We start from the raw sequence: 20,873 nt of genomic DNA on the forward strand, positions 1-20,873 counted from the left end.
AAAATCTCACATTTTTTTTTCTCTAGAACACATCCTCTAAATAAGTTTCCCTTCTAGTTGTTCCCTGGATAAATAAGTATTGTCATCAGAGGCCAGGAGTTGAGAACTTGAACTCCACATGTTGTAGTTAATGGGCAATAAGTCACACTCAGGTTTTCATCAGGATGTACCAGCATTAAATAAAACTACAGCTTTCCAAGATAACTGTGAGATTCATATTGGAACTAATTTCATGGAGCTCAGATAGACTTGCCCTGCCTAATGAGCAAAACACATTCATTAGAGCAATATCTTTCTCTAATTCTTTGGTTTTTGTTTGTTTGTTTTGTATGTGGGCAACTTGCTTTATTTTACATATGTGTAAATATATATCTATATGTATTTATGTATATATATATATATATATATATATATATATAGAAAGAGAGATGTCTCTATCTATCTATATATATATATATATATATATATATATATATGACAGTAGAGTATATTTTGACAAACATACATGGAATATAACTTATTCTATGGTTACCTGTAGGCTTTCTCTCTTTACCCAGACCTTAAGCTATAAGGGTAAGTTATTTATTTGTCTCCTTGACCCTCCTACCATCCAAGCAAGCTGCCACCATATAACAGGGTCCTGTGGATGTACATGAGTCAGTAAAAAGCAGGCTAGGAGGTGATGAAACTCTACAAAATGCAGTTATAAGCTTTCACTCTGAAAGTTGCACTTATCTGGGCATTAAATATTGTTCCACTATTGTAACTGCTAGTAGTTTTCTGCTGGTTTTTTCATCAAATCACAAAGAAGTTTTTTAAACTTTCATAACCATGAAGGAATCTTGAATTAATGCTTCTCTCAGCAGAATTCAAGATAACCTGTCTTTATCAGATGTCTGAGCAGTCCTTCACCACCAGCAGACAGTCAGATAAGACACTTTTAGAAAGGTACTAGTTTATAAAAGGCTTACATAGCATCTTTAAAGATTTTTGTGTTTGATTCAATACCTTAATCCAGAGATACCCTCTTAATCCTTAAAAAGAGTCAACTCCTTATCCTAGAATTCTCCATGTTAACACAAATAGTTGCTAAAATTACCCCTGTCATCAATGTCATCAGTCTAATTCTCAGTGTGCAGAAGATGGTGGTATAAAATGAATACTCTTCTCCCATGTTCCTAAGGCTTCTTATACCAATTGCATGCTGTGCTTTCCTTGATTTAGCTGCTATTTTAGCCAAAACATCAGTGCAAACTTAGTGTCTAGACAGCTCTGTATCTGCAGGTGTGTAAAGAAAATTCACTGTACTGAAATAATACTAAGGGAAAAATTGCTTAATGAGTTAACCACTTAAAATATGGATGTTTTTTCAAATTGCAAAAGACTAATTCAAACTAGAATGGTTAGAGATAGGGATTGTACCTTTAAAAGCAGTCCTTTAAAACCTCGCTTGTAAGACAAGTGAATGACAACACATGTAAGTAAATACATACATACATACTCTAAACAAACAAATGAAACACCAGCAATAACCTATGTTCATTAAAAGGAGGTTAGTTCTTGTTGAATTAAAATCAGATCCCTCCACCTTCCATAACTACTTACTATTAACAAGTCTGCTAAATTAGATAAAATCAAATCTGAATTTAAGGCAATTTAATTTTTACATAAGTATTACATGAACATTTACCAGCACAGACCCACAATTTTCTATGAAATATCTCCAAGAACTCCTCACAGATGTGAGTGAATAAAACATCCATCTAAAAATACATTATTGAGCAATGATAAAAATACTTGAGACAGCAAAAGAAACATCACAAATGAGCTCTCCTAACACAGTCTTGGCATACAAATAAGTGTATGTTGCAAACATGAGTATTCCATTTCCTGAGGTACCCACAATGCTGAAAAGTAGGAGAGTGTTACAAAGACGTCCCTGAAATGAAAATATCCACCACAGAAAGAGCTATTAAACTCAGCAGCCTCGAATGGCTGGTCTAAAGCCAGCAAAGAGTTAAACACCTAGGCTAGCTCCATAATGAATGCTTAGTAAGTTTGGCCAAGGAATATCAAGTAGATACCAGGGCTGGAGCAACTGCTAAAGGGATGACCTCCTTGAATCTCATTTGCATAGCAATGAGATGTCACAAAGGCATTAAGTCTGAAACTGCAATGCTGTTTCTAAGCCATGCTTTATTTTGTTGTGACATTAAGCAAACTGCTTTTTAAAGTAAAAACAAAAATGATTCCAACAATACAAAGGAGGGGGGCATGGATGTGTTTTATGAAACAGACTGGAAAACAATTTGCTAAGAGCTACTGGGTCACTCTGAGAGCAAAACCAGCTGAAACAAACAATAAAATAACTTTCAAGTATATTTCTAAAAGTGAGATGAGGTAAATAAGTTACTGGCTTTTGTCAATTAGTATATGTCATTTGAGCCAAGAATAATGCATGCCTATTCATAACAGACAAACAAATATGTCAGTAAAATGAGCCAAACTCTCTCAAAGTGCATGTGTTGCAGCCTTAGGCTGTTGTCTACACTGATGCAAAAGACTTTAATTACAGTTTGGGGTTTGTTTTTGTTTTGTTCTGTGTATTTTATTTTAAGGAATTTGCTTGTAAGTATTATTATCATTAGTTGAAAATAAGAGAGAATGGGGTTTTTTACCTCTATCACTGAAGTTTACCATGTGAACTTGTTTTCGATCACTGGGTTAAATTACATATACAACCAAGGGTGCAAAAAAAAAAAAAAAAAAAAAAAAAAAAACAGTAGAAACAGCATTGCAAATCAAGCTTTTGTGTCACAAGCAGTTACAAGATGAAAAGCTATTCAACAAAATCTTGAATACCCAAGCTTTACCTAGTTCTCTAAAAAGAGCAAAATGTTTCCAAGATTCAAACGTCACAAGTTCATTTCTCTTTCTGAGTCTTATGCATCAAATTCAAACTCCAAATCTACTCAGTGCAGTTAAGTAGAAAAATACCTCCAAGATACCTTCAACATGCAACTTAACCAGTGGAGGTTGTTTCACAGCAGCAATTACCAAAGAACATAAAGATATTTACTTACTTCTGTTATAAAGACAAGCTAAAGGAAATTGAACTTTTAGCTGCCTATTATTCAAATTCCTGAACTACTTTTCCAAAGGCATAAAAATAAATCTCTTACCTTAGTGATTTTGATAGAACCTCAAATTATTCACCAGACATTATGAATCTACTTCAGGCAATGAAATTAATATTTCAGTAAGTCCTCTTCCATGAAATAGGAAGCCTTTTAGTAATGACCTTGGACCAGATAATAGGAAAGGCAGGGAAAGCAGGGTCCAAAGCCAGAGGGTAATTGTGATTCAAAGACTCTTTTATGCAAATAAGATCCCTAATCAAGCTAATGCAATTTTCTACATTTTATCTTCCATCTTTTTATTTACATTCAGCTGAGAAGCCAAAATAAAAAAAAAAAAAAATTAAAAACCCAGCAGATTTCCAACTTCTTGATTCAATCTCTCCTATGCAAAAAGAGCCATGCGGAACTGCATGACAGTCACTGGGAATCTAATAGCTCATTCCCAGGAGTCAAATGTCATAGAACCAGAACAACTCTGAAGTCAGTACCAGCAAGTGGTAAATTACTCAGGCAGGGTACAAAAATCCACATTTATTGGACACTAGTAAACTTTTCAATTCCTTTTGTGTTATCAGGTGGTCTGGAAAGAAAAAGGCATTTCCATTTCCAAGAGAGGGCATCTTCACTGTTGACTTTCGCAAGGCACTCTGTTTACTTTCTGCTGACCTGGTTGCACACAAACATATTAGAAAGTTGTTGTGTCCTGAACACAATAACCCTGGGTATGGAGCTTTGGCAGGCAGAGTGCTTTGAACTTTAGAAAACCAAAAAGGGCCTCAGAAGTATGATCTTTCTGTCCTTCCCCGACCCTCCTTTCTCTTGCTTCCCTTTTGCTCCCAAAGCAAGCGATAAATACAATTCCTCATCTCCAAGGTATCATAGAAACTAGAACTTCTCTCCCCCAAAGCCAGCCATATAACCTAGAAATATTACTCCAGTCTTTCTCCATTTTGGGGGGGAGGGGTAATAGGAGCTGGCCATAAAGACACTTTCTGAACTACCTTGTTAGGTAGCAGGTCATAAGACCCTCATCCCAGAGGTGTCAAGAAGAAAGAAATGTTACAAGAGAAGGCCAAGAGGAATCCGGACAGACAGAGCTTGCTGGATTTTCCCCTTCAGCCCATCCTCATGGGATCACAGCCACTTGCCCCCAAATCTTTCTAGATGCTCTCAGTTCTTCATTGAATGTTAGCATAAAAATAGACATGATCCCCTGGGTATTTGGGTCTTTATTTCTGAAGTTTCCTGTGTCATGTAAAACTTTGATTAAACAAGTTTTCTGTTTTCTCTTGTTAATCCATCTTTGTCAGTTTTATTTCAGAGCCAGGAACCCTAGGAGAAATAAGGAAACTCTTCCAGCCCTGTTAATCAAACCATATTTGCCATGCACTGGCAGCTGTTTCAAAGAGTAGTATTTTCTAGAGAAGGTAGATAGTTCTTCAGGATCACTTTGGCATGACAGTTATGAGTCAGGCAGAGGGTGGCCAGAAGCCAGACCTGGCTACAGACTTAGATAAGTTTGGTTTACAATCCTCATGTTGAAACCTCAGCCAGGTCATCTTGGGCTAGTCACTTATCAGCTCTGTAACTCAGTCTTTTCATCTGTAAAGTTTTAGAGGCAACAATGCTATCTGCTGGCAGAGTTGTTGGGTGATGAATGAGAAAATACACAGAAAGTTCTTACAAATGTTAGTTGTTATTAACAAACAAACAAAAAAAAAAGAAAAGAATAATTTCTATGTAAAGTTCTAAGAAAATGCAAATCACTGTTGTTAATACTGTCAATAATTCTTTTAAATAGCTTCCTATCAAGTCAATGCCACCAGCTGGTCAGCCGGAAGTTTTGAAAGAGGCTTCCTGCCCTTGCTTACCACCTAACCCTAAACCTAACCTTGTTTTGGGATTCTTCATTCACATTCTCCTTTTCTCATCATCCCTCATAGACCATATGATTCCTATGATAAAATTAGAATGATAAAACAGACACTTGTAATAAACCATAAGCACAGTATTTGTTCTTATCACCTTTATGTCATTCTAGTAATCCATAGCAGCATGATTCTTGGCAGGCTTCTCAAGCCTGGAGTAACAGCAGTTACAACAATGGTTCTCAAAGCTCCTAGATAAGCAAAGACGAAGTCAAGGTGAATCTGAGTCCCTGCCCTATCTCAACATCCCTAGGTCACCCCAAATAAGGGTGTAATATTAAGTTTTTTAAAAGCCTGTAGTTAGTGTGGAAACAAAATTTCAAAATATTCCCTTTGAGTAAGTCCAATCAGACGGGCATCTCTGATCTCCTATGTGGAAATTCCAAAAGTGTCTCTGAGAAGATATCTTGAGCAACTTTTAAGTAGGTCAATTTTACTTAAAGGTTTAGGGAATAATTTGATATCTAAGTAAGAGAAGTTAAAGCATTATTTCACATTTATATAAACAAACTATGAAATACACTATAAAATTTAAAAAGTTTGTTTAAAAAATTTTAGCCTTCAAAGAAATCTTTATAATGCTCACGGCCTACCCTCAAATTCTGAGAGGATGAGGCCATCCTCTTTTACCAGTATGGGGAATCCTGGTTGTCAACAAGAGCTTTAGTTTCAACTCTTGGCCCTGCCAATTAAAGTCCGTGATCTTGGTCCATTCCCAACCATATCTTTGTCACCTGTGAAATGATGATGCTAATTTCTACCATGCAGAACATCAGTGATGCCAGATGTAAAGAATTTGATGTAATGGACGCCAAAAAATTTCTTAGTCACTCTCTTCTTCTCCAGCCCTCTTCTCCTTTCACTGATTGTGTGTCAGAGAAGAAAGATACTCAGAGCTCCACTAAGTACCACCCAGCCTTCTGTTGAATACACTAAATTATTCCAGCATCTAAAAGCCCAGATACTATATCATTCATCCATTTGAAAAATGTTCACTGAGCATCTATCATGTGGTGGGGACTGACTATAGAATAAAGGGTTCAGGAGTCAAGAAAGATTGTGCAAATGCACCATTCAAGGTTATAGTTTCACAGTTGCCATCAATGACTACAAAGACTTCTCAGTTTGGGGAAGGATGGAAGCAATGTCAAAATGTGCTGGAATTCTAAGTAACTGATGAGGTTTAAAGGTCTCCACAATGTTCTCTAGCATAACAATCCCAATTTTCATCAGGGTTATAGATAACAACTGAAAGTTAGTAGTGAAACCAAAATGAAATAAAAAGCCCCAGAACCAAACAAAAGAGAAGACTTCTGTCAGTAGAGCCACGAAGAAGAAACTGCTAGAACTTGGTCACCAGTGTGTCATCTACACAGCTTGCCATTTATTCTCTTCCCAGTTGAGTGATAACATCAATCACACCATTTAATCCCAGCACTTGCAGACTATTCCAGCCTGCCTGGAAATCTGCATGGAAGCACAGGATCAAAATGCCCATTCATCTAAAGAACTGTGAATTAACTCTCTGCCTTTTAAATTATTTTCAATTACTTTCCCACTATTTATAAGGATTCTTTTTTTACATAACAAAATCCAACTCTAATCAATATATGCAGTATATCCCAGCTGATTAGTGTAATTCTTGCTCCACCATGATGCTGGAGCTGTGCCAGCCTTACCTAGCACACAATTAAATGTCTGGTAATGCCTGCTGCTACCCAGCAGGCCTCATGAGTTAATGGGGGAAAAACAGGATTTACTTTTGCCTCGATCAGCTCCTATCTCTCTCTCATCTGCCCTCACTCTCTCTCATCTGCTTATAGACATGTACAAAGTATGCCTGGAGAAATAAAGGCCTGAAATAGTCACATAAACCTAAAAGGCACAGGAGCATGAAAAACAGATCTCCAAAGTCTAACTCATCATACTCTTAATTCAGTAAATCCTTCCAGAAATAAGATATCCCTCTTCTCAACTACAATTTCAGCACTGAACTGTGAGCAAATTCTAAGCATAGGAAATACTCAGGGATCTAGACTCACCTAAATCCAATATTATGAATTATGTTCAGTGTACCTTCAAGTCAATTTTCAATAAACACAAATCACTTAATAAGAAATTAAGAGCATTACATATTTCTCATGCTCCCGTGGATTTGGTGTTAATGAGATTTTGTTTGTTAAGCTCACAGAATGACAAAATGTCTGAAAGACAGACACAGCCTTTTCCAATCTCCATTCATTCAAGAAATGATTATTGAACATTTTGTGTAATATGACATTCCCAAGACACACGTCTGTTCACATGTTGATTTCACCATCCTGATTCTCAAATAATGCATGTAGCACAGTGTAATTGGGGAAAAAAAGAGATCTGGAATTTTATAAGACCTGCATTTTGATATATTCCATTACTAACTTCCAGGTATTGTCTGCATTTATTTAAACACATACAAGCTTTACTAAATTACAGATACTGTACATCCAATACTTTAGGGAATATTCTGTTGCCAACATGGTCAGAACAGAGCAAGCAGCATTCCTGGCAACCTGTGTCTCAGGATACACTGGAATACCTCAATCCCTTATGAGGTTTGTTGACAGCAATCTAGTGTAATAATAGTCATGGCATGATTTAATTTTTTATTGTTTTTTTGTTATACATGACAGTAGAATCCATTTTAATATAATTATGGAAGCATGGAATATATTTTGTTCTAATTCAGACTATTTTTAAATACTAGAAAGTTTCCAAGGATCTTTGTAATAACAGCAGTCTTATGTGCTCTATGCTTTCTTGACAACAGAGCTCAATGCTGAGATATTCTCCTATCTCCGAGCCTCTGTGAACATCAAACTCCATGAGAATGTACAATTAGATAATAATCCTTCTATCAGGACTTCCTTGAAGACAAAGTATTCTTGTAAGGTGACCAAACATATGGGTGTTCTCCCCACATGGATCAGAAAGAACTTACAGGGAAGATGCACATCTCTGATGAATCCGCCAATCAAGAGCTTGAGTCTAAATGGCTGGAAGATTCTTTCTTCAACTAGAAAACATGGACTTAAAATAATATACTGTATACCACCAGTACCAGAATGATAATGAGGTTTTGACTCATCACTCAAAATAAAAAATTTTAATATTTGGTCATAGATGTCCAGTTAGGAAGATCAATAATTGCTATCCTTTCAAATACAAATATGGCCCTTCAATTTTAAATACTAATCACTGGCACAATCTAGTACGAACATGAGTGGGGGAACCAAAGATTAATATGTTATACCCTGAGTCCTGGGAACAATGGCATACAGGGGTGAAGAGACACCAGCACAGATTACTTTATTACAAGGCCTGTGGTAATAGTGCCATAATAATAATGACACAAGTTAAGCATCTGCAATCTGAAAAGCCAAGATATTCCCAAACCTGAAACTTTTTGAGGGCTGATATGACACCAAAGGTAGAAAACACCACAGCATTATTTCTTCATGCAGAAAATTAAAAATTAAAAATAAATCCCAAACCTAAAACACTTCTGATCTTGAATGCTTCAGGGAAGGAATACTCAACCTATAATAAGTATAGTGTGGACCTGAGTGTAGAGATTGGAGAAAAACAATATAGAGAAGGTCTAAGCAAGACCTCAGGATAGCATGGGACTCCAACCAGTGACCACAGGAGCTGGGGAGGCTGGGAGACACACATGGCTTCATAAGCAACAGGACAGCAGAAGGCAGAAGAAAGACTGCATAAATAAGAAGATTTTAATAATAAGGGGAAGTTCTTTGAACACTGCAAAGACTGGGAATGGAATTGATCTTATCTAGTTTCTTCACAGAAGAGCGGAAAATGTCAGATATATAATAATGAATTGGATTGGACTGGCCTTACTGTCCAGAAATTCTTAACTTTTAATACCTCCTCAACATCTACATGAATAAGGTGGGCATTTCTCTTTTCTGTAATTCCAGTCCATGTTTCCCTTTTAGTTTCTCCCCCAATGCTTCCCTTTAAAGCTGTACTGATGAAGGTCAAACTATTTTAGTTTATCAGATATTTGAAGGAAAATGTATTTCATATATATATATATATATATATATATATATATATATATATATATATACACACACACATACATTCTTGCCTCTCTTTAAGATGTTTGACATTCAAAAATAAAAACTTAAAAAAATATGAATTAAAGAGAGGCAAAATATTCTTTACTTTTATAAAAGAATTTGCAGCATCTACTTAAATGAGTAGCAAGTTTCTCCTAACTAAATGCATTTAAAATGTGATTTGCGGGGCTGGGGATGTGGCTCAAGTGGTAGCGCGCTCGCCTGGCATGCGTGCAGCCCGGGTTCGATTCTCAGCACCACATACAAACAAAGATGTTGTGTCCGCCGAGAACTAAAAAATAAATATTAAAAAATTCTCTCTCTCTCTCTCTCTCTCTCTCTCTCTTCTCTCTCACTCTCTCTTTAAAAAAAAAATGTGATTTGCTTTGAAAAATGTGATTTACTCTCAACATTTAAAAACATATTTATTGTATAAGAACAATCTAGGCTTATTCACTCTGATGATTATCATAAGCACTGATAAGCTGTAAGAAAATGGAAATTCTCATAAAATACCTGCATCTCTCTCTCTTTCTCTCTTTAGGGAGAAGGTATAATATGTTATTAATACAACCTATTTAACAAAAATATGCAGAGTGTATATTGAAACGAATGAGTGCATTGCTGAATACAACTTAGGAATAAAGTGATTAATGTAAATAATTACAGTATAAAATCTACACTTCTAAAGTAAAAGAATATTTTCTAATTATTGGATAATTCAAGGAGATCTAAGAAATTGATCTGGTAGTATAGCATATTTTCATCTTACACTTCTCATCCAATTGTCTAGATCACCCAGTTTTCCTCATCGTTGTAGTTGTCTCCTGAATATAAATGTAAGGCATTACAGTCCCATTATGAATCCAGAGACTTCCAAGCAGATGATGTCACCTCGATTTTGCCATCTTATAGACTTAGGGTTACATATACATTATGTCCCTTTTATACTTAGTTAGATAAACATCATCCAGCAGAGAAAGCTGAATTTTGAAGGATCAGGCACCATATTTGATTAATACATACCATGCAAAACTTTGCCCATGGTAATAAAAGTGTTCTTAAGACACTTGCCAGCAATGATATGGAGGTAAAGAACCAGCACATGCCATCAGAAAGACTAACAATGTAATGTGTACTTATTTCAACCAGACTGTGAATGATCTGCTATGTCTACAGGACAGATGGAATGCTAGATTACTTTAAACAGCCCCTAGTTAGAGAACATACCTATGAAGACAAGGAATTAAGAAATAGTAAACTAGCCATTTGCATTAATACCAGTATAAGAGGCAGACCAAATTTAAATTGCAAACAGGTTGACAAACTTTCAAGGGTTTGGTGAATCATGTTTCTCTCTTCCTCATTTGTTACCTACATTTCCAAGCTATCTCTTTACTAACTGCAGTACTTTCAATCATTTATAACCATCAAATGCAATTCAAAAAGAAATATACCCACAAGGATATTTTGAAAGAAAAGAATTTCTCCTCTCCTATGTGACTGGAAAGTTTTTCATGCCAACAATCAGGAATAAAAAGGATTTCTACACTAACCTTCAACCATAAAACTGAAAAGGATGCAAAGAAATGTGAAGTTAAATGTAAATTCTGCCTTCAAATAAATATAATATAAAGCTAGTAGTTATAAAAATGAAATTACTCTCACATATTACTTCTAACCTGCTAGAGTAAAAATTCCACTATAATAGTTTTACTTTCCAATCCCTATTTTTGGAGGTACTAAGCTTGCCTAAAACTTTGGGGATACTTCAAAATGTTAGCAGATACCAGCCACTATGAGAGTAGCTATGGAGAAATAACATCTTAATCAGTTGTAAAGTTAGAGAGAGAGAGAGAGAGAGAGAGAGAGAGCGCTAAAATCAAGAAGCACAAAATGGCAAATGGTCAAGTTCCAACAGCTAAAAAGATCCAACACATGATGAGCTTTTAATGAGTGAAACACGCCATAAGAAAAAGACCTTCTGTCAATAAATCCCAATTCTTGTTCACTAATTAAACCATCTTATAAAGTGCCTGAATATGTAGACACCAGACTTCAACATTTCTTAATTATATTCAATTCCAGGCATATTTTTCCATTTAATTGACATTCTGAAATGCCTTTACAGTCCTATCAGATAGGTACCAAATTTCTCAAGGGAGATTACCACACACTTATAAATTCTGATCCATTTGATTGAGATTGTTACTATGAAACATTTTTTTCAAGTGTGGGAAAGGTTCACATCCCATTCTACCCATGACACCAGCCACATTAAAGTCATCTGCATTTGGCGCACTTTCATGTGTACATTTCTTTGCAGTGAGGCTCTCCACAGCCAGGCTAATCTGAGGAAACCATAACTACAAAATCCAGCCTGGCATGGGACCATGCCCCATGAATCACCCAGCTCACTTCGCAGCCTATCACAGCAGCTCCTGCCATCATTTAGTCACCACTTAGAGACAGAGAACTTCAAACCACAGTTAAAAATAGACTTCAGATGTCCAAAATATTAATCACATACTTACACTTAAAAAACCAACAAATGTCACGTGTAATAGATATTCTAGTGTTCCAAAAGACTAAGCAACTTCTCCTACAAAGATATCGCCTCACTGTGCTTTTAAAGAAAACACACACACACACACACACACACACACACACACAGAGTGTATGTGATAGAAAAAACTGACACACTGTCATTAAGCACATTTGTCACTGCATTTAATCCATATCATCTGGCATTTACAAACGTTAAGTAATGTTCAATGATATTCAGTTGTATTAATAATTTAGGGTTTATTTCAAACTGTGAAACATTAATAGCTGCTTCACCGTGCTCACCTTTTAACCTTTTAACCTTCTATGGTACTGAAAAGGCTAAAATTTTTAGCCAATTGTTTGGGATTAATTTAGTTGAAGTCCTGAAGTTACAATTAACCTTTCAGTTAGCCTTGCATCTCTGTGCCTCATTCAACAGGTGCACTCATCTCTGATGTCTCAGAAAACAAAAATAAGAAAGAATAACAGAAACACCATTTGCAAGTGCTCTGCAAAGTACAAGTATCAACAAGTCATGGTGAACATCCAGGTTAGAATTTTAGCCTTTCGCTCACATTCTGAAAGCTAGTATTACTTGATACACCATTTACTTGATTTTTTTTTTCTTTTCAGGTTAAAAAGAAGTAAAAACCTAAATGCTGAATTTCTAAAGGACAAGACACATCAGAGTTTTGTGTGTCCAAACTAACCCTGAAATTTATAATTGAGCTTCAAATATAGGAAAGCCAGGAGCTAAGCACACCGTGAGCACTTTCATGCAGGATTCCAGCCTAAAAGTTCTCTTTGAATATGGAGTGGCTAGGCAGAGATCACCAAAGGATAATGGAGATAGGTCCTGTATACATTCTGGAGTCTTCCCAAAAAACTGAAAAACATTCTAACAGCCTATTTGGCCTGTTCCATGAATATGTTCTCCCTAAAATGAGCCCTGCCTTGACCCTAAAGAAAAGAAGGAATAAATTTTGTAGTGTTTTGCATACATTTGAGCTAAAGTAAGAATTATTACTAAGAATGTACTCCAGTACATATTCTTCTCATTCCCCCTATCTAGGTTCCTGCCCAATGACATTCTCTTGTCAATTAGTAAATACTACCATGTGTTGATTTCTAATACACATACATAGGTATCTCCTATCTTCCCAACCAAATACTAAGAGCACAGAAGTAATGTATATGTTTTACTACTTTTTTAATCCTGTCCATTGCCTTGGAAGAGAGGGGCAGTTTCAGTAAAAAAGAAATGTTAAAGATATGAATTTTAAAAGATAAAAGAAAGAGTAATAAAAATGGAAAAAAATAAAAGTGAAGCATTTTTTTAAAAAAAGAAAATGGCCTTAAATTTCATGTGATTTTCCAAATGAAAACAAAAAAAATACATTTAAGATATACAAAAGCAAGATTTAAACAAACACATTTCTGCTGTTTAATAGAGTCTATTATTCAGTCTTGAAACCTTGAAAGCTCAGAAAGCTGAAATACTAAAGTGGGCTCAAGTACTCCTCTCAGGTCCCTGGTATGACTTATAGGTCCTGGCAAGACAACCCTCATGATACATTGTCTGAGGAAGGACTATCTGGCAATCCTCTCCAAGCTCCTCCAAGGTATCCATATTCATATACACCAAACTGGTGAAGAAGTTAACTCTGATTATATGGAGAGTTTGATCATTAAGTTCTAAAATCTGTTCTGAATTTTCTTTGACTATCATCATGACAGTAAACCCATTCTCATATTTGCATTCCTTCCACTTAATAGGGGGGAAACGACTTCAAACATAGAATAGACTAAAATTAAGATTAGCCTGGGAATGCCATTTCAATTCAGAATGACTAGAATGGGTCATTTGTCACTGTTATATGTAAATGACAGTCTGTTTTGGTAGACCAGAAACTGGCTTTAAGCCATAGACAAGTGTCAAATATGTTCTGGATAAATTCAATCTGCATCATTAAGCTGATTTTTTAAAAGAAAGACAAACTTATTATTCTTGGAAAGGAAGCAATGAAAAAAAAAACACGAAGGGATAAAAAGCTTATTAAATGAGAAGATACTTTTAAAAAATCAATAAATTTGAAAAGCCCATAGACGCAAATTGACCAAAGTACAGGAAAAATATTTACTCTCAGAGTCTTCACAGTGGATGCTGTGGTGATTCTTAAGAGGTCAAGCTATAAAAAATATCCCCAGCCCGCCACACAATTGGTAAGAAGATCCTGACAGTGACAAAGCCATCAAATAGAGATCAAAAGAGCCTTACAGAAAATTTTATTCAAAGCAATATACACCGGGTTGTGTTTGTTCTTTTAATGTTTTTAAGACACAGCTACATGTCTCTGGAAATCTAAGTTTGGCTTTTTATTTCTATTTTTCTGATACTGGGAATTGAACCCAGTGGCACTCTACCACTGGACAACATCCCCAGCTCTTTGTATATTTTTGAGACAGGATCTCAAAGTTTCCCAGGATGGACTTATAGTTGGGGTCCTCCTACTTCAGTCTCACTAGTTGCAGGTGTGTGCCACCTCACTGCTGTGCCCAGCACTGCTCTCTGAGGAAGAAACTGGGCAAAACACAGGTTTATCCCTCTAAGTCCCTTGCTTTCAGATTCTCTTTCTAACTGGTATTTTCCACAATCAGTAGACAACACAAGTTCTACTATAGGTTTTTCTACAGCAATCAAAGGAATTTTATTAGAGTGGACAGTTGTACCTGATCCTGTAAGGTAGAACATATGCTTTACTGTTCAGTGTTCCTGTAGAAGGAAAAAACAAAAACAAACAAACAACAACAACAACAAAAAAAAACAATAACAAACAATAATTGTGGGAATGATCCACAATGTAGGAAACCAAATATCCCGTCTCCCTTTTGCCTCAGAGAAAAAAAGCCAACCCACCAGTCAGCTGGACAGGTGTTGAATATGAAGGCTCTCTATTCCCAACTCCACAAATATTAAGGGTAAGATAAAGCCACAGTGATCTTTTTGTGTGTGTGTGTGTGTGTATGGGGGGGTGGGATATGAGCCATTAGCATAACAACACAACCACTAGGGAGGGCGCTCTTCATACTCACTAGAAGTGAATGAATACCCTCTCCTTAATGGTAATTGTCTACTTTTTTCTATTTGATATAAGTCATCAGCCAGATGAGAGCAGGTTTTTCTGCAGCATGAGAAGAAAGCAGAAAATAACATAACCTGATGCACCAAAATGTTCTTACTGGAGCAGCCATATGAGCCCCTGCTTTACAAAAAACTTTGGGCTAAGAAAACAATCACATCATGTACAGGCCAGTGGGCATCCAGTCTGTTTATTGCTTCTCATTTCCCTCCCTCCCTTCCTTCCTTCCTTCCTTGCTTCCTTCCTTCCTTCCTTTCTGTAGCTCAGCATAAGCTAGTTAACAAACAGATTTGGTCCTGATTATTAAAAAAATCCCCAGAATGATTGATTGCCAGGAACCAGAATTAAAAAAAAAAAAAAAATGAAAGAAAGAAGACGACGAAGAAAAAAGGTTGAGAGTCAATCTCTGGTCAACTATCACTGGCTGTGAAAATCCTGCTAAGAAAAGAAATGGAGCTAGCCCAGCAGCTGACCAATTTCTGATCTCTGAGCCAGCTGCCTTTCATGTGGAGTTCTCTGTGTGGTTCAGATATGAAGACATTATAACTGGACAGTTCTGGGAACTTTCTCATCCCAGTGCAGTGTGCATAGAAATTGGCTCCAGCATCATCCATTGTCCAAGTTCCAAAATAGCAACAACAGGGATTCATGACTGAATAGCAGCATTCGGTTTAATTCGAAGAGACAACTTTTTCCCCCCCTCCCTGTAAATTGTTAAAAAACAAAACAAAAAAAAACCTTCTCCCACTCCCACTCCAAATCTATTAGTTAAAAAGCACATCAAACAGTTGAAGTTATTAAGCATTTTTTGGTCTTTGTCTCCTGGCGCCCTTGTTTTCTTGGCTGTTCTTTATTCTCTCAGTGTTCAACTGCACCAATTTAGGAATTAAAAAAGAAAAAAAGTAGAAGCAATTGGTTCTATGCAATTTCTAGAATTGTGCAGCATCTCAATCTTTTAATTTCTCCCTTCTCTCTCCTCCATCCTTTCCTTTTCTTTTCTGATTAGATTCAAATCTCCACATCACACTAGAACCTCATTTGAGCGTCCCCATCCGATAAGGTGAAGAGAAGTTCCGTGCCTGCCACTGGAGACGAAAATTAGGCTCTCTTTGATTCACACTGAGACGTGGATATCTTGGTGCTCAATTCCCAGATGGAAGGCTAGCCCTATTCACCACCTGAATTTGCCTTCTGAATCAAAGCAAAGTCATCTGCAGTCTTTATGGAGGTTCTCAGCCTCTCTGCATTTATTTTAACTCAGCCCGGGTGCAATCAGAGAATGTAATCCTAGCAACAAAGCCAGGAGCACAAATCCACTAAAATGAACTGGTCGGCAAGCTCCCCCGCCCCCTTCCTCCCTACACCGGGACTAGTCTTTGAAAAGACAAGCGTCGGGGCCAGAAAATTAATATGTCGGAGGCCAGGAAGAGAAAAGCGGCGCAATACAAGTGTCCAGGAGTGGTTCGTCTGTGTTATGTACATCTTCAAACACCAAGGACCAACAAATAGGAACCCAAACCGCTCAAACCCCGGGTGGGAGGGTCGCCTGTAGCTAAGTGCCTTGCCGAGAGTCGGTCCCCTCTCCAGGCGCGCCCTCCCCCATCTGGCTGGGCCTGAGCGAGTGGGGGAGGTTAGCGCGGGTTGGTCTGACACTTGTAAATGGCAGTGGGATCCAACTTGGGAACAAACGCGCCCGAGTCTGGGGGCGGGGAGGAGGGAAGAGGAGAAAAGACTCTTCAGTCTTTAGCTCTGTCCCGCGTCCCTCCCTCCGGCGGCGACCGCTGCAGGCTCGCCAAAAGCCCTAAGTGGAGTCCCAGTCAGCGTGCGCGGGCAGCGATGAAATGAAGCTCCAGCCCTGGAGGAACGAGTCTGCCAGGCGCAGAGTGTGAAGGCCACTGGCTCTCCACGCTGCGACCCGCTGGCTCCTCTCCCTCGTGGGTGCCTCTCCCTAGTCCCCTATGGCGACCTTCTCTTCTCCGCAGCCTCTTCATCTTTTTACATCCATACAGAGAACACTCTTCTCCCAAACCCTTGTTTGCCCCCATTAACACACCATCACACATCGCTGCAGCCTCAGGATGCCACCGCCGGCGTGCGCGCCCGTACGTGTACACACACACACACACACACACACACACACACCACCAGGAGCGGTCGCCTTTCTTCTCATCTCCCGCAACCCAAGAGGTCCTAAGCTCGCAGCCAAAGTCCTACCACCACCTCGTCCTTGCCCCAGGCGCGACCCCGCCCATAAGAGTGGGACGGCGAAAAGTGAAAAGTTGCTTTCTGTTAAGTCTAATTATCGCCAATATCTCTCCATTTCAGAAATCATACACGACAAAAGTCAGAAGGAAAGAGGAGGGGGAACGACAGACCATAACACTGCTAAAAATACCCGGGCTCGCCACCACGCGCAAGCCCGGGGGCCAGATGCACTTTAGCTCAGCGACCCCCACTGGCCGAATCCTTTCACTCACCAAACGCCGAGAGAAAGCGGTCCAGGCCACCTCGGCTGCCTTCCCGCCCGCGTCGTTCAGATCCCCACACCAGTCCTGCACACACATTGGCCGCTTCCAGAGAGGGTATACTCTGCACCTGAAGGGTGAGCGCTTAACTGGTGAGCCTTCAGGTTCCCACACCAACCCCGGAGAAGTCTGCTCCGCATTCCCAGGATGGTCAGATCTTCACTATTCTCTTTTGGAAGACAAGCCGGCTTAACCATATGCCCGCCAAAAAATCCTGCACTTTCCCAAAGCATTCCGTTTTCCTCTCCCTATCTGAATTATAGAAACTGTCTCTCCTCCTGTCTACTCTGCAAAGGCTGTCTCCCCCAGTTCAAAGGCCGCTGCCATTCAGTACATCTCACTATGCCCACGAACTCTGCAAGCCAGACTCAGACACGGGGAGTGGATCTCCAGGCTGTCTGGTAACCCACAACCCTATCTGGTTAAAGTAAAGGCGGGGATCTAATCTGCACGGTGTCTCCTCTACCAAGGACCCGACTTGAGCCTCCAGGTCTCTTAAGTGAATGCATTGGCATCTTATTCCCACTGCGCTCAGCAAGCACCAGCTACCAAAGAACCTTGCTGACTACATCTTCTCATCCACCTGCAGGCTGGCAGCCGGGGCTGGAGGTGGCTGTTCAGAGATGGGTGCACCGATCTGGAAGGCCCCTCTCACCCTCTCCCTAAATCCTTATACCCACCCTAGGCCAACTCTCCTTGCCAACCTGCCGGATCCAGCCTCAGGGCCGAGCCTCCTCTTTCCTGCTCGCATCTGCGGTGACCATGGCTTTCGGCTGCCTAGGCAGGAACTTTACAAGGTGAAAAGTTTCCCCCATGCGCTCTGCCGGCTTTTGCTTCCCCGCGTCCACCTCAGAGCCCATTTGCACCCAGCAGCTGGGGCTGTGCTCCAAAAGGAGCGCTCCAGCCAGTGCCCCAGGCAGTCAAATAAACACGCTAAAATCTCCACGCACCCTTGCCACCGCTGGCGATCCACCGTTCCACCAGGCGCTTTCCCCGTGGTCTTTCTCTGCAAGTGCTCTTGATTAGGGCGAGCCGGATACTCAACCGCTGCCGCAGCAGTGCCCGCCGCGCGCTCGCGGGGACTGGGGCAACGAGCGAGCCGAGGAGCTCGGCGCTTGGCGCTCGGGACACTGCCGCCACTGCCGCGGGTTTGCAGTCGGAGGAGGGGAGCCAGGAAGAGAACGGCAGCGGGAGGAGAGAGACGGGGGCTCGAGATCCCAATCCGCAGCCCAGATCACAGCGCAGCCTGCCGGGAGTAGCGCCGGCTCTTGTGTCTGCTCTGAGCTGCGGCCGCCGCCGCTACTGCTCTCTGCGTAGCTGCTCCGGGTTCCCCATCACAGCCGACGCCAACGCACCGCCAAGCCCCACACTGGTCTCCCCCTCTCTCTTCTCGCTCACTACCTCCTCCTCCCAAACCGCGAGCGAAAGGGGCGAGGGGGAGAGAAGCATCCGCGTCGGGGATGACTAGTGATCTCCGAGCGTGGCGCGCGGAAGAGGGGCGAGCGGAGGGGGGTTGCGGGGGAGACGCGGCAAGCTTGAGGGCGCTCCCGGCGTCGGGTCTGGAAGCCGGACTAATTTTAGAGCTTCAGTTTTCCTCCACCCCTCTTTCTGGGCTTGAGGATAACGCAAACATGGTTTCCTGCGGGAAGAGGATGGTGCCAGCTTCAGAGAGCTCACACAGCACCTCGTCTGACCCCCCTCCTTCCTCCCAGCCCGATAGATAGATAGAGATAGATAGATAGATAGATAGATGATAGATAGATAGATAGAACATTACTCCTCTAGGGCAGATGAGGAAACTGAGGCATAGCGAGATTAAAATTGGTTACCTATGGCCCCAAAGCTAGTTGGTAGAGTGAACACTATATCATCAAAAAATGCAGTTTCTCTCTACAAAACTGTTCTTTGCAGACAGGGTTCCACATGGTTTTAGAATAGGGTCCTCTATTACCTTGTAGAGGAGGGAATTAAACTAGCGACATATCGGATTATGTTCTCCTTTGACCCCAAATTTTCTTAAAACATTGATTGTGTAAATGGAGAAAAGATACTGTGGAGATGTGGAGGGGATGAGTGATTGATTTGGGGCTTCATGATTTGCAATTCCAACTATAAGTCCTCCTGTTCCAATAACTTCTGCCATATTCACACTCCCTGACCATACTACCCACCAAAGCAGCCTTCATCCCATGCTGCTGTGGAGGATACATTTATCCCCCACAATGTGTGTTCTTGCACTTTTTCCTTTCTTCCCCTTGTAGTAGGCAAGTCTAACACTACCCACTTGCCATTCTCACCCACCCCACCACACACACACACACACACACACACACACACACACCTTGCATCTGTCTCTAATGCAAGCCTGCAAACCCATGAGTTGCCTGTTTCAGATAGTTTCTTCCCAGCACAGTTGACTCCAGGGGAGGGCCAGGCTTGCAGATCTCTTTCTCAGAGGAAAACTTTCTTTTTGAACCAGGAAACTCTCTTTGGGGAGTAAGGTAGGGGTTACTACTGAAGGACTATGTGCTTAGTCCTAGATCAAGCCCTTTGAACAGCCCACTGAGTTTACCTTTCTGGTCTTTAACCTCCAGGCCTGGGACTTGTTTTTATAGCAGCTACACAAAGGCTCTCCAGGCTCCTGGAGGAGAGTGGGGAGTGCCCCTTGAAAGACTCCAGCAGCCAGCAGCCTTGACTGCCCCCATAAAGCACATGGCATGCTCTGATCCCTCTTCCCTGAGAGTTTAATGGGAATATTAAGGAATAGTGACAGCACCCCATACATCAGCTAATTCAGGAGCAATAAGCATGATGTTACCAAGGGTTTCATTGTCAGAAGGCCAGAAGATAGGTCTGGGCTGAAGAAAACCACAAATAGGGCTAGGAAAATTTACCTGCACTCTAAAATGTCGGCTGTCTAATTGTATTCTGATTTTATTATAATTCATCTAGGGCATTAAAAGTTTATTGCCATATAATTATGTCCCTGACATGGCATTTTCCTTGTGACCAACAAAACACAGCTAACTTTGCATCAAAGATTTTAATGAATCAATGTATTTCCCACCCAAGTGTTTCTGTGGAAGTGCTGGAAGGAGTTGGCTCCTGAAATCAGGCACTTTGGGAAGAGTCAGCTGGTAGTTGTTTGGCCACTGGGATGCTCATGGAAGGAGTGCTGGCAGTGAGACAGGGCGTCTTCCACCTTCTGCCTGGGAAGTCTGCCAGGTGAGTGGAGGAGTGGCCACTGCTATTGGTAAGGCTCCTGGATTTCAGTTTCTCCAAATGTTCTCTTATGCCTCAGAGACATCTTACCAATAAGTACAGAAATCTGTCTAAATTTCAGCCTCCCTATCCCTAGGCAGCTCATAGATAATAAAGTAAACAGTCTGTACTCCCAGTGCAGAAATAAGCCATTACAGCTGGTAGGTAAGACTGACTGCAAGGATCATAAAGTGGTTTATCTGGTAGGGCA

The 20,873-nt window shown here is 40.3% G+C and overlaps 1 protein-coding gene across 1 annotated transcript in view; it reads right to left on the reverse strand.

Annotated features, from left to right (window-relative positions):
* Positions 1 to 18,413, reverse strand: part of Fat3 (FAT atypical cadherin 3) — a 610,786-nt gene extending 592,373 nt beyond the window's left edge. The window contains exon 1 of the mRNA XM_076843882.2: positions 18,352 to 18,413. The gene's annotated coding sequence lies outside the window, so the exon portion shown is untranslated. The remainder of the gene's footprint in view (positions 1 to 18,351) is intronic.
* Positions 18,414 to 20,873: the final 2,460 nt, after the last annotated feature.

This window comes from Callospermophilus lateralis, chromosome 2 (assembly GCF_048772815.1).
Source record: "Callospermophilus lateralis isolate mCalLat2 chromosome 2, mCalLat2.hap1, whole genome shotgun sequence".
Lineage (NCBI taxonomy): Eukaryota > Metazoa > Chordata > Mammalia > Rodentia > Sciuridae > Callospermophilus > Callospermophilus lateralis.